The following is a 15,766-nucleotide window of genomic DNA, read 5'->3' on the forward strand; positions in this document are numbered from 1 at the left end:
AAAGTGGAACAAAGCTAACAACAAAAAAAAAGCTACATGACTTTCTTCTGGTCACTACCAGGGGAGAGAGGTCCAGCATATTTTATGGACATTTCCACTTCCTAGCCCACTTCTTTTCATGAGCAGACTAGACTCTGCCATCTAGACTTTTCACCAGTGTGTCTGTCTATTTCATAGACTCTAGCTAATGTAGAACCTGCTCAGCCTCTCTCTGGGGGCATGCCTTTGATATGGGGCTCATCTTGACCTGTCAATGAATCAAGTTGACATTGACTTCTATCTTGTGGATGCTAAGGGTCTTCAGTGCCAGGAATTTGAGGAGGCCCCATTTTGTGGGGCTGGGTAAGTGAGAGATTGACAATAATCTGCATCTGTGTACTTAGCTTGGTTTTCACACCTTCACGCTGCTTCATAGAACCTAAATTTGCTCTTTTTCAACTTCACTACTTCTGCCACTAGCCCCGTCATTCACTTTTTTCCTCCCTATTCCAGAACCTTGAGATTATTTCTGACTCTTCCCTCTGCCTTTTATGCAATCACATGCAATCAGTCACCAGAGTTTCTCCATATTTAGCCACCAAAGACTGTCACTAATCCCTTATACTGAGTTTCCATCTTAGTTGAGCCCATGAGAGCTTGAGTTCCACTAACATAACATTGGATTATAATGAGGTCCCCTTACAGCTGTAATGAGGCATGGAGGGTGACTTTGGTATGTGGTATATGAATGTAAGATTTTGTTATTGTTGTCCTTGCAAACTTACACTCTGAAAAAATGGCCCAACAGAAGTAAGTGCTGATAATGGCTAATGTATTATTGTCCCAAGAGACTGGTCTTTTCCTCACTTTTCCCCCTCCCTTTTTCCCTTTCCCATTCTACTCCTACCAATTCAACGTGGCATGGCAAATTATCCTGTCATATGCAAAAGTCTGCAAACAAAATCTTATTTGCAGTTCTGCTAACCAAAGACTCCTCCACCCTCAAAATATAGCCCTTCTACTTAAAGATTCTGGGACCTAATGGAACTCCTATGGAAAACAAACTATTTCTAGGTTGAGATATTTTATGGCAAGTTGGTTCCAAGGAGGTTTTGGGGGTCCTCTGTTAAGGTCTACCATAAATGTAAGCAACTTTCAATTAATTCAGGCATATGGTGGTCAACATGGAAGGTAAAGATATATCAAGTTTGGGGTAAACATAATTGCTTTGGCTCCCCTCATCCCTCCCAAAAATACTTTGTATACATCTTGTATACATGCTTCCTCTCAATTTAATGTAAACCCTTTGAAGACAGGGACTGCTTTGTTTCAATCAGTCAATCAACATTTATTAAGCACCTACTATGTGCCAGGCACCTTGCTTTTGTCACTGTAAACCTAATGACTAGCATAGTGTTAGGCACATAGTAGGTATTTGATAAACACTCGTCTGAATTGTGGGTTGGAGTAGCATTTAATGTCAGATAGCCCTTCACTTTACAGCCTTAAAACTCAGCCATCTACATTAAATAAGAACAGCTTGGTGGGGAAGGGGAAGAAGACAGCATAAAATAATGCAATTCAACTAGATTACTTGGTCTTTACGTGAAGGCTGGAAGACCATTTGTCAGGGATGCTCTAAAGAGGATTTTTCTTCAGACGTGGGTCATATCTTCTGAGGTGCTTTTCCATGGTTCTAGTTTTCAGTTTCCTTTTTATGGAGAGCCTTCCTGATCTCATCCTGTCACCTCTGTATGAAATCCTTCAGTGTTTTCCCCCTGACTTGATCAGATAAAGTCCAAACTCTTCAACCTTTCATTCAAGGCCCTTTACAATCTGGTGCTACCTGCCCTGTCTATCCTTAGCTCATATTACTGCCTTCCAGCTGAACTTGGACTGGGACCAGACTATGGAGGGCCTTGAATGTTCGAACAGGCAAGAAATGTTCCATTTTGGGGAATAGTTCCATTACCAAGAATTGCTCCTATACCAAGGCAACCAGGGAATCCTAGATCTGGAATAAACTACTATCTCTTTTTCTCTCGTATCTGAACCAATGAAACTTTGATGGGAGAACACTTGACCTTGGAAGAATTATATAAAGGAGTTGGAGGTCTTCTCCTTCTAGTCTCTAATCATCTACTGGATAAACACACAACAGATATTTCACCTTGACCTTGTACCTGCACAAGCTAGAAGCTGGATGTGTGACTTAAGATAAGATTTTCTTAAGATCCATGTTCTACATTTCAATTGTTTTGTATTTCAGGTCATGGAATCACAGAATTTCAGAGCTGGAAGGAACCCTAGAACATAGAAGGGAGAATATAGAATGTTGGAACTAGAAGGAACCTTAGAATGTAGAACATGGTATATCAGAGCTGGGAGGGAGCTTAGAACTTACAATATAGAATGTTTGAGCAGAAAAGGAACCCTAGAGATTATCTGGTCTAACCTCTTCATTGGATAAGGAAGGAAAGTGAGGCCCAGAAAAGAGGAATGATCACCCAAAGTTACAAAACAAATTAGTAAGAGAGCCAAGACTGAGATCCACTTCTCCCCAAGGCCTGCACTCTCTGTCTACACTTTAATTCTAGTGCCTTCCATCAGCTGATTATCCCCAACTTATGCTGTATACATCTTGTTTGTACGTAGGTTTTTACCTGATGTCTCCTCCATTAGACTGATCTCTTTGAGAGCTGGAACTGCCTTTTGTCTTCCTCTGTGTCCATGTTGCAGTTGCTTAATGGATGTTTATTGGTTGGCTGACTCTTATAAACTAGAATACATAAGTTCTTAATTTATTTGAGATTGGCTTGGGTTGAATTTCTGAAAACATAGAATTTTCAGACATTAAAGGGGAACCAATTTCATTATTCTCAAGTTGGCCCCAGTCTGTTTTCTGACTGTATGCTACTTCTCCAATCTATCCACTCCCCAACAAGGAGACTGGCTATTCACTACTGCTGCAGAGAGCTATTTGCAGCCTTAGCCTTGATGTGAGTAAGTTATGGAAGGTGGGGCTAGAGAGAGCTGGTAGGGCTCTATATCTGGTTCTATGAACAAACGAACAAACAAACAAGTAAATAAATGAATAAATGGATGAGTGGATGAATAAGTGAATGACTGAACAAACAAATATATAAATGAAAGAATGGATGAATTAATAAATAGATGAATAAATAAATATGTATGCATATATTTATGTGTGTATATGTATGTATATCTGGATAAATATATGTGTGTATATACATACATACATATACATACATATATATACATACATATACGTACATACATATACACATACATATACATACATATATATACACATATTTGGCTCCATAAATCATAGAGCCACACAACTGATTCCCAGTCTCAAGCTTTGTGGGAAATTTCTAGCTTTGGGGCTAAATAAAAATAGAGCAGGAGCGTATTGAAAAGAACCTGGACCTAAAGTCAGAAGGTCTAGGTTTGAGTGTGGGCTCGGGCAAGACAAAAATTCTCTGAACCTGCTTCCTCTTCTCTTAAATGAAAATAATCATACTTTCACTACCTGGCTATTTATTAGGGTCATTGTGAGGAAAGTGCTCTTAAACTTCAAAGACCCACATGAAAGTGAGTGAACATTATTATTACATGTGCTCTCTTGTGTTATGTGTCTCTAATAAATGAAGTCTCGTATGCCCAGCCATACTGAAAACTGCTTGAGGCCAAGAGAACCTAGAAGGGTTGAAACAATGGGGATTCTATGTCACAAAGGCTTCCTAGATAATACCTTTTGAGCCCATCCTTTTTTCCTTGGGAGGATACATCCCTGCAATTTTACATGGCAGAATTCTTACATACTGATGTCAGAGCTCTATAACTTCGCTTAAAGATTTTGGCCCCTTTTAAAGTGCATGCAACCTAGAAGCCCAAGGAGGTACTCTCTAAGGCCTTATCAACCACTGACACCTTAGTATGAACGAGTTTCCATATATTTTTCTAAAACACAGATAGTTGGTTAACAATGAGAGAAAGCAAGTATGTCTTGGGTAAATAAGATCTACTGAGGTCAGAGAAGGACACATAGTGAGTAGGAAGTGCCAAAAACATATTACTACTTAAGACCAAACCCAGAAGCATTAGGTTTCATGCTAATAAACCAATAGAATTCCAGCTCTGATGTCTATTTATTCAAAAGATCTTTATTAAATGACAACATCACGAAGCTGGAAGGAACCTCAGAGGTCACTTAATCCAACCTTAATTTCCTCAATAACATCTTGACATTGACAAGGGATTGTCAAATTCAATTCATTAAGTAAAATTAGCAAACATTTAATTTAGCTAGGTAATGCAATAGATACAGACCTGGACCTGGAGTCAGGAAGACTTGAGTTCAAATTTAGCCTCAGACTACGTGATCACGAGCAAGTCACTTAACTTTTGTCTGGTTCAGTTTCCTGATATACAAAATGAGGATAATAATAGCACCTATTTCCCAGGGTAAAATGGATCATATTTATAAAAAGTGCTTTGCAAATCTTAAAATGTTCAATGAAACCCAGCTATCATTATTATTAAGCAGTTTGGTCTCTTTTTTCTTTCTTTTCTATAAAAAGAGGTTTCTGTGGTTGGATACAAATTGCTTTGTTCTAACTAGGTCAGCAAAAATTACCTTCATCTCCAAGATCAGAGCCTATTGCTAGCATGCAGTCATTTTCAAAGACTGCTGGAAAATGGACTGGACTGTTTCCGTTTCAGTGGCATTAGCTGGGTGCGTGACTTTGGTAAGGGCCACAGCCTGGGGCTGATTTCAGCCTTGCCCACACAGTAGGGGAACAGACCTTCCTGGATGATTACTCACTGGAATCCTGACTGGCCCCAAGTCCTAGGCTGGCTACAGCTTAGGCAACATTCCCCAAACTGTCCTCTGCAGCACCTTAATGGGCTCTGAACCTGAGTGGGGAGGTCTGTGACACATTTTGATGTTAGTGGGATTTCTCTCTCTGAAATACATGAAGAGATGAAACAATGTATTCCTCAAAAATACTTTTTATGGGGGGCAGCGAGGTGGCACAGTAGATAGAGCACTGGCCCTAGAGTCAGGAAGACCTGAGTTCAAATCCAACCTCAGACACATAACACTCACTTGTTGTGTGACTCTGGGCAAGTCACTTAGCCCCAGTTGCCTTACCAAAAAAAAAAAAGCACAAAAAAATGAAAAGAAAAAAAGCACTACTATTTTGGGGCAGCTAGGCAGCACAGGGGATAGAGCTCTGGCTTTGGAGTCAGGAGGACCCAAGTTCAAATGTGACCTCAGACACTTGACACTTACTAGCTGTGTGACCCTGGGCAAGTCACTTAACCCCGATTGTCTCACCCAAAAAAAAATGCTTCTTATGTATAACATTTTTTTAGAATGAAAACAGGTTTTAAAATATTCCTATCACTCACCCTTTCCTATTCCCAAGGATGTCACTGAATCCTAAACCAATATTTCAAAGAATCACAAAAATCAGAAGGCATCTCATGAGACAGCTAGGTGGTGAAGTCGAGAGTTGGATTTGGAGGCAACTGCCTTAGACAGTTGTCTAGCTATGTGACTGAAAGCAAGTCATTTAACCTCTTTCTGCCTCAGTTTCCTCATCTATAAAATAGGAATAATAATAGCACCTACCGCACAGGGTTGTTATGAAATAACATATATGAAATACTTTGCAAACCTTAAAGTTCTATACTATTGATAACTATTATTGTCATCATCATCATCATCATCATAATACGGTCTAACCCATAACCAAATAGACATCCTTAGATGGCATACTGAATAGAACGTTGGTCCTGAGTTCAAATCCGGCCTCAGACACTTACTAGGCTGTGTGACCCTAGACAAGTCACTTAACCCTGTTTGCCTCAGTTTCCTAATCTGTAACATAAGCTGGAGAAGGAAACGGCAAACCACTCCAGTCTTTTTGCCAAGAAAACCCCAAATGAGGTCATAATGAGCTGGACACAACTGAACAACTACTACAACATCCTCAACAAAGCAGCTATCTAGCTTGAAGCCTTCCACGTTCTATTTCTAGCCCTGACTGTTACGACATTCTTCATCCTATTGATCTGAAATCTGCCTCATTACACTTTCTATCCACTGTTCCTAATTCTGCCTTCTGGGGCTAAGCAGAATCAATCTATTCCCCTTTCCATATGACCACTCTTTAAAGACTTTGAGGCAGATATTATGTATCCCTTACATTATCTTTTCTGTAGGCTAAATATATCCACTTCCTTGTACTGGTCCTCATGGCATGGTCTCTAGTCCCTCTCCATCCTGGTCACCCTAATCTCATCAAGATCCATTTTTCAAATGAGTTTCGTCAATACATTTCAAGCTCAAAAGGCTTCCACATCCAAATTCACTTGGGAAATGCTGCATCACGCTTTGAGACCTTAGACAAATCACTTTACTTCTTTCGTCTCAATTTTTCTCGTCTGTAAAATGGGAGTGGTAATACTTTTGCTATCTCTTAGAGGATTGAGAAAAGCATTTTACAAAACTTAGAGCCCTATGAAAATGCAATTTGTCATTATCATTATTATTACTATTTGAAACAGCCGTTTGCAAGTTTTGTTGTCTGTATGGTTCTGTTTTCATAGGCAGCTCTGAATGTAACTGAGGTAAAAACTGATGGATTATTTTGGCTTCTCCTTTCCATATTTCTTGGCTCACAGCATTGTGGCCTCCAGGCAGAAGGCCAAACCTCCTTTGGATTTATGAAAACTCCCCTTCCCCCCTTTTTTATAACTTTTAAAAGACAACCTTCTTTCTCATAATTCACATTTGGGAATTTCAACCAAATCACCGTTTCCCTGAAATCATCAAGGCTACACAAACCTTCCTTTGTGCTCAGACCTCTCCTATGGAAAGCTTTTTCTCTGCTCACCCGCCAAATGGCTGCCGTTTTCATTCATATGGGAAGGTGAGATCTCATCCCTAGCACTGAGGGCATTGAGTAGGGATAGTCCCAGACACCACAGCTGTGTCTACATGAGGCAAAAGCACAAAGTCTGTTTGGCCAACTCAGCAAAAAAAAAAAAAGTTAGCAGAAAATCAATCACAACTTGTGGAGGGAAAACTGAATCATCTTTTGGGACTTCTATAGGAGATGAATGTCACTTTTCAAATACATAGGGTTATAGGATCTTGGGGCAGCTAGGTGGCACAGTGGATAGAGTGTTAAGCCTGGAGTCAGGAAGACCTGAGTTTAAATCTGGCCTCAGACACTTTTTAAGCTGTGTGACCCTGGGCAAGTCACTTTACTCTGTCTCAGTTTATTCATCTGTAAAATGAGCTGGAGAAGGAAATGGCAAACCAATCCAGTATCTTTTCCAACACAGAATCTTGGATTCAGAATCTAACAACCTTAGAGTTATGGGTTCTTAAAACTGTAGAACTATAGAATCACAAAATTTCAGAAGCCTAAGGTCTTAGAGTCACAGAATCATTAAATCTTCTAATCTCAGAGTCACAAGGGACATTAGCAGTTACCGACTCCTATCCCTACCTCAAGTAATATAGCCTCACAGGAATGCTTTTCATCAAAACATGAAATTCAGTCATGGGCATGCCTGTTTCCTTTTCAAGGAGGTTTTATTATTAGAAGTATCAGAAAAATCTCATAAAAATCATAAATGATTAAAACAGGGCCATATTGTAAGTGAGGTCTAGTCTAACGGTTTTGGCAACAGATCATCATGTCCTGTCTATACCCAGATCATGCCAGCATCCCTTTTGAAACTGTAAAACATCAGCACACACACACATACCCTAAAGTAGACATTAGCAGTATGCCTTACTTCTTGGAGTGGAGGATGAGGCTAAAATCCCAGGCCTGGGCTGCTGGTGAATTTGGATGTGTCTTATATAAAACACAAGGCTATGTGGTAGAAGTGATGACTTCATAGCAATGTAGTTCATAATGGAAAAGCCAATGGAAAGACCCTGAAGAACTCTCAGGCCAGATTGAAGAAAGGCCTCTGAGGAGCTCTGTACCCAGGTTCTCAACCCATGGACCACAAACAGGCTGGCATAAATGAACAGAAAACATTGTGCTGAAGACTTTGGCCTTATGGGTAGGAGGAGAGAGAGAGTTGTAAGCCCCCATGTTTCCATCTTCCTCCTGAGTAGGAGTTGAGTGACCGCCTGAGAATTTGCCTGAGCACTGTCCTCACAAAAGAAACTAGATGACATTTAAGGTCACAGAATCATAGATTTCGAGTTGGGTGAGTCATTGGAGGCCAGCTAGCCCAACAACCTCATTTTACAGATAAGGAAACTTGGGCCCAGCGAGATGAAGCAATTTGTCCAAAGTCAGTGACAGTGTTTGAACTGGGGCACCCTGGCTCCAAATTCGGTACTCTTTCCACAATTCCACACTGCTAGTGTTCTGTGACTTCTAACTCTACAATCTGACACTTGTAATGCTACTTGGTTGGAGTTTGAAGGTCCTTTAGAATTCAACATTTTAAATCAAGCTAACATTTAGCAACAAGCATCTGCTTTGTATGAGAAGCTGGGCAGTGCTTTGGATAGAGCTCCAGGCCTGGAGTCAGGGAGACCCCTCTTCCTGAGTTCAATCTGGCCTCAGATACTTACTAGCTATGTGACCCTGGGCAAGTCACTTTACCCTGTTTGCTTCAGTTTCCTCATCCATAAAATGAGCTGGAGAAGGAAATGGCAAACCACTCCAGTATCTTTGCCAAGAAAACCCTAAATGGGATCATAAAGAGTTGCACATGACTGAAAAATGACTGAACAACAAAATCGGCTTTGTACAAGGCAGCATGTTAGGCACTAGGAATACAAAAGCTGACCTGACACAGGCCCTACTGTTAAGGTGTCAATCCAGTTGGGGAGGAACAAATACATGAATAACTATTACACACAAAGATGGAGAGAAAAAGAGTGAAATGATGCGATGAACTTAAGAAGAGTTTTGGGGCAGCGAGGTGGCACAGCGGATAGAGCACCGGCCCTGAAGTCAGGAGAACCTGAGCTCCTACTGTGTGCCAGGCATTGTGCTAAATAATTCACAAATATTATCACATATGATCTTCACAACAAACATGCAGGGTGGGGTGCTGTTATTCCCATTTTACAGATGTGGAAATTGAGGCAAAAAAGGGGTTAAGTGACTTGACCAGCATCACACAGCTTCTAAGTGTCTGAGGCCAGATTTGAACTCAGGTCTTCCTGACTCCAAGCTCAGCACTCTATCTACTGAACCACCTCATAAAGAGGAAGGAGGAAAGGTCCTCGGAGATCACCTAATCCAACTCCCTTGTTTTATACATAAGGGAACTGATGACTTGCCTACAGTCACACAGGCACTTCAATAGTGAACTCAAAATGTTAAAGGTAGAAGGCATTTTAGAACATAAAATATTAGAAGAAAGAACCTTAGAACACAAAATATTAAAGATCATTTAGTCCAACCTGTTCACTTTTTTAAAAAAAGTTTTTATTAATGCCTCTTGTTTTTTACACCATAGTCATTAAAAAATAGAATCAACCTCCACACTGAACCTTGTAACAAAGAATATTAGTTAAGTAAAATTGATTAATAAAATGATCTTAGTTGTCAGCAGTATATGTAACATTTTGCTCCCAGAGTCACCCCCACCCCCTACTCCAAGAGAGGTTAAATGTGTTTAATTATCTATTCTACTGGACCAAGATTGGTTGTTAGAATTATTCTTAGTTCAGCTGCCTTTTAGCATTATTTCCGCTTGATTACTGTAGTCACTGTGTATACCATTCTCTTGGTTCTGCTTACTTCATGCTGCATCAGTTAATACAAGCATCCCTATGTTTATCAGAATTCCTCACAATCATCATTTCATGCAACAGTATTCTATTACATTAGTACACCAAAATTTGTCCAGACATTCTTCAATTGCTAGGCACCCACTTGTATCCAGTTTGTTGCTACCACCAAAATGCTGCTATAATTTGGTATAAATGGGACTTTACCAGGTGAGTGCTTTATGTTTAACAATAGGCTCTTCGGAGAGAAAAAAAAATGTAGGTGCAGCACAATTTTCAGTGTAATCTGCATTATTAACATTTTCCCCATCACTTTCTAAGTATAGATAATCAACAAAACAATAAACCAAGCCCTAATTTGTAGTGTTTGCTGATATCCAAGGTGTGAATGCTCATACTGAAATTTTAACAATCAGCTCTCAAGCCAATTCAAGCTGTCTCTAGTACACTCTAGGACTTTGCTCTCTGTCTATGACCTCCTTGGAATATATGCCAAACAATGAGATTGTTGATTAAAGAGTACAAATTACTGAGTGATTTCTTTCAAATGATTTCAAATTGCTTTCCAGAAAGTTGGACCAATTCATGACACCACCAACAATGCATTAGCATGCCTGTCTTCCCAGCTCCTCCAACATAAATTTTATCTTTTATTATTTTTTGTCAACATGATGGCTGTGGGTAAAACCTCAGATTTATACTCCCATTTTACAGATGAGAAAACAGAGACTAAAGTCACAGGCCAGGGAAAGATCTTGAACCCAGAATTTCTGACACTAAGTGCAGCATTCTTTCCACCTCTCCAAGAAGAGCAACATCTCTCCAGTTTGGAGAATATATCTCCCCCATGCAGAGTGGAGGCTGGTCATCAGTGGGGGTAGGGAAACAAAGGGAGATAATTAAATAGGCTAAACTTTAATTTGCCCCCCACTTTTTTTTAGTAAATATCAAATTAATACCAAAATACAGAACATGCACTTAGTAGGTCTCTTGATGGAATTAATGGAGAAGCTCAGCATCTACTCTCTATTCACCATGTGGTTTCCACATTCTGAAAAAACTCTTAAGGACCCAAATAGCATCCCCGAAGGAGCTAGTTAAGTAATAACTTCTGAGACCCTTCAGAGAATCACAGAATCTTAACACAGGAAGGAACCTCTGAAGATATCTAGTCCAACCTGTACTTAAACAGGAATCCCCTTATTGCATCCCCAAGGGGTGGTCATCCAACTTCTGGAAGCACCATCAGGGACAGGGAACTCATTACTTGCCAAGGCACCACATTCTATTTTTGTACTAATTGTTCAGCAGTTCTTCCTTATATCCCTCCAAAATCTGCTTTCTGCAACTTCCCATCTTGTTTCTAGTTTTGGCCTGTGGGGCCAAAAACAGTAAGTTTACTCTCTTCCTTTTGTAGTAAAAAATTGGTCCTGGACCCTTGCACCTCCTATTTGATTCCTAGACATCAGTGGACTTCATGCTGAATAGAGTCTCCTGAGATCTTCTATCTGGAATAGTTTGGAAGAGAGGTGTGTAGGAAATGTATCCTTGCCAGGGAAGGGGGGGCCCTAGAAACACACAGGTCTTTAAGCTGTGACCTGCGGAAAGTGATTTTACCTCACTAGGGTTCATCTGCAAAACGAGGGGGTAGGTCTCAGGCTTATCACATTCACAGATGATAAGACAGCTAGAAGAGATAATTAACACGTTGGAAAACAGTGTCAGGATCCAAAAAGATCTCAACAGATCTGAGCCAAATATAAAAATGTGAAATTTGATAAGGAAAAATATATCATTTGCTTGTGCTGAAAAAAAATCATCTTTGTGAATACAATAGAGGGGAGGAAGGGCTAGAGATTCATTCTCCTTTTTAAAAATCTGGAAGTTGTGGGGGGCTGCAACTACAATATGAGATAACAGTATGACACTGAAGCCAGAAGAGCTAGAATTATCATATGCTATGAAGAGACTTGTATGGGCCAAGACAATGGAAGGGATAGTCCTACCATTCTCTGTCCTGGTTAGACCTCACCTCAAGTAATACGTTCAGATCTGGATGCCATATTGTAGGAAGGACGTCGTCCATAAGTAAGAGAACATTCAGAGGAAGATGATCAAAATGAGGACAACTAGTTAAAAGAAATGGGAATTAGAGGACACAGAGATGCCATGTTGGTAGTCTCCAAGTACTTGAAGGGTTGTCCTCTGGAAGAGAGGTGAGATTTCTTTGGCTTGGTCCCAGAAGACAGAATTTATGGAGGGCCAAATTTATCCTTGCTATAAGAAAAAAAACAACTGTAACAAATGTAGTTATCATGACTAAGAATGTTAAACTGAACCCTTCTCAGCAATACGAGGATCTAAGATATCTCCAGAGGCCTCGGGATGGAAAATGCTGTCCACATCCAAAGAAAGAACTATGGAAGTCAAATCGCTCTCACTTATTTTTACCTTCTGTTGAGTTTTGTTTCATCTTTCTGATGGTTCCTCCTATTGGTTTTAATTTTTACTTACAACTTCACTAATGTAAAAATATGTTTTAATGGGTATGTAAATGTAAAGCCTATGTCAGATTGTGCGCCGTCTTCAGGAGGGTGGGGGGGAGAAAAAGGGAGAAAAATTTTCAACTCAAAAGCATATGGAAAAAAAAATTTTTTTAAATAAAAATTTAAAAAAAAAAAGAGAAGGAAAGAGCAAATCGTTCCAATATCTTTGCCAAGAAAATCCCAAATGGGGTTATGAAGAGTCAAGCATGACAGAACAACAATATCATGCCAGCTAAGAAAGCTTCAATTAAATGATCTCAAATTTCACCTTGCCCATGAATTTATAAATGCATGTAAGTTTTCAATAGATGAAATAATTTTAAAATTAAATTTCCTGGTTGGTTGATTGATGACGAATCACCTGGAAAGATAATTTTATATTTCCAAAAATATTTTAAAGATGTGGTTAAATTATTTTAATAAATAATTATTGGATTCTGAAAACAAACAAACAAAAAAAAACAAATGTAGTTATCCTAAAGTGTAATAGGTTGCCTTTGGAGGAAGAGAGAGTTTCCTTCATGGAGGTCTTCCATTAAAGGTTGGTGACTCACTATAGTGGTGAGTCTTGGGAAGGTACACACTGGACCATATGGCCTCTGACCCTTCTAACTCTTTGATTCTATGATAGTATGACTTCTAGTTATGACACTAATAATATGACACCCAGTGTGCCCAGATGCCTTCTTGACCATTCCTTGACACATGTACTCAGTATACCCTACTAGGGGAAAGTTTCCATGTAATGAAAAACAATGGGATATCAGGAATAAATTTATAGAAATTCACTTTTTGGGTATACTTTATAGAAACATCTATACTATAAAGAGGGAAGAAACCTCCTGTCAGTCTAACATAATTCACGTCAAATGTGAATCAATAAAAACCAAGGTGGCATTTCATCAGTGGACATCTAAGTCATCAAGTTTCCCAGCATAGCAGGCACTACTGTGTTATCATTCCCCAGGAAAGGTCACTTTCATGTAGAGATGCTCCTTTGGGAAGTACCACTGAGGGTGACAAATCACTGTCACTTCCTCTCATTTAGAAGGGGGCAAGCAAACCTCCCAGCAGTTTCTTTATTTCTCAGGTAACTGTGACAACCAGTGGATATACTCCCACATTTGGTGAAACGTTTCCCACTTTAGTTTGAGAGTTAAATCATCAGATCCTTCTTTGAAAATGTCCTTTCATAGCTTCTTTCCAACCTGGTAGAAACATGGCTAATATGGAAATGTTTTGCATGACTTCATATGTATAATGGGTATCAGTTTCTTGACTTCTCAATGGGTAGGAAATGGGGTGGAGGGAGGGAAAGAATTTGAGACTCATAATAAAAATACAATTCAAAAAAACCAACCTAGTGGAAAAACCTACCCTTCATTTATGGTAGCTACATCTAGAGAAACTAGAGAGAGAATGTTCTTTGCTCTAGCCAACCCACAACTTACCTTACTGTTCTTTAATACCTAGTTTTTTGGGGTGATCTTTGTATCTTAGAGGAAGGAAAGGAGGAAACCAGTATTTATTAAGCACCTGCTATAAGCCCAAGCGCTGCACTGTTTTAGAGATATTTTCTCATTTGAAACTCACCACAACCCTGAGAGGTTGGTGCTATTACTATCTGCATTTTATAGTTGGGGAAACTGAGGCAGACAGATTAAATGAATTGCTCAGGGTCACAGAGAGAATAAATATCTGAGGCTGGATTTGAATTCGGGTCCTCTTGTATCCAGGCCCAGCACTCTATCCATTGAACCACCTAGCTATTAGCAAAGCACTAATGGCAATAAAAGGGAAACTTAGAAACTTGGAACAAAGAATATAGACTATACAATTTAAAAGGGACCTTAGAATAGAGACACGGAACATTAGTGCTGGAAAGGTCCTTAGGACATGGGGACACAGAAGAGGAGAGCTAGAAGGAACCTTTTAAAAATAACATTTTAGTTCTGACAATTAGTTTAAACTTTAGAATGTAGACTATCTGAATGCAGAAAACAGAATATAAGATTTCAGAGCTAGAAAAGAATCTTTGTAAGAGCTGGCAGAAGCCTTTGTGTTAGAATGAGGAATGTCAGAGTTTGGTGTTGTTTTTATTTTGTTGTTCTTGTTGTTGAGTGGTTTTAGTTGTGTCTGACTCTGTGACCCCATGGCGGGGGGGGTTTCCTTGGCAGAGATATTGGACTGGTGTGCCATTTCCTTCTTTGGCCCATTTTACAGATGAGAAAACTGAGGCAAACAGAGTTAAATGACTTGTCCAGGGTCACACAGCTAGTAAGTGTCAGAGGCCAGATCAGAACTCAGGAAGATGAGTCTTCCCGACTCCAGTTCTGGTGTTCTCTATTCACTGTGCAACCTAGCTGCCCAAAAGGGATCTTAGAGGTTAACTTCATTTTAGAGATGAAGGAAGAGAGGCCTAGACAAGTTGAATGACCTCCCCAAGGTCATACAAGGTAACAGCAGAGCTCAGCCTGGGATCAAGCTGCTGGATTCCCAGATCTAAGTCCAGTGTTCTAACCATTGCTCTAGGTCACCCAGGTATAATAAGTGAACAGAAAACTGCTCCTTCTCCTGCTGGCCACTCCTAAATATCAGGCATCTGGCTTGAATAGACAGTGGGTTCCCATGTTTGTACCTCACCATGCTTAAAGCATTTTCCATGACCAGACTTCTTAGAGAGCAGAGAATGCCCTCATCAGCTCTCTCCCTCTGCTTTTTCACCCAGTCTATCTGGAAGACCATAAATGTGCTCACACACGAGTGGGGAATGGCTCCTAAACTCGTCTGATCAGGAATGACTCATAGGATGCAGAGCCGGAAGGACCTTGGGACGTCCATGGTCAGAAGTGGAGTATGCTTTGGAGGTCATCCAGGCCAACTACCTCGTTTTACCAAGCAGGGACCCGAAGCATAGGAAGGTTCAGAGATTAGCCTGAGCTCAAAGAGGGAGCAGAGAGCTGAGCCAGGATACAATTACAGGCTCTCTGACTCCAGCCAACAAAGGCCTTGTCTACAGCATGGCAAAGTTCACTTTCAAGGCAGAGGTCATCCAAATGGAGAACGCCGAGCACCCAAGGGAACATGTAGCTTTTCACCTCATACAGAACCATCATTGTTCTCATCCTTCTAACAGAGAGCTTGCCTAGTACTGGATTTGAAAACATAAGACAGAGGTTTGACTCCTGGCTCTAGTATCAATAAACTGAGTGATTTCAAGCTCGTCACTTTCCTTTTCTGGATGTTGCTTTCCCCATCTGTAAAATGGGAATGATAATACTTGCACTGCCTACTTCAGATGGCTGCAATGAGAGAGTGTGTATATGGTACTTTGTAAACCTTCAAGCACTATTAATATTAGTATCATTAAATATAAAAGAACTGAAAAAAACATTTCTGCATCTTAAAGGACAAGATAAGTCTTGGG

The sequence above is a fragment of the Phascolarctos cinereus genome, unplaced genomic scaffold (assembly GCF_003287225.1).
Source record: "Phascolarctos cinereus isolate Bilbo 61053 unplaced genomic scaffold, phaCin_HiC Scaffold_9;HRSCAF=440, whole genome shotgun sequence".
Lineage (NCBI taxonomy): Eukaryota > Metazoa > Chordata > Mammalia > Diprotodontia > Phascolarctidae > Phascolarctos > Phascolarctos cinereus.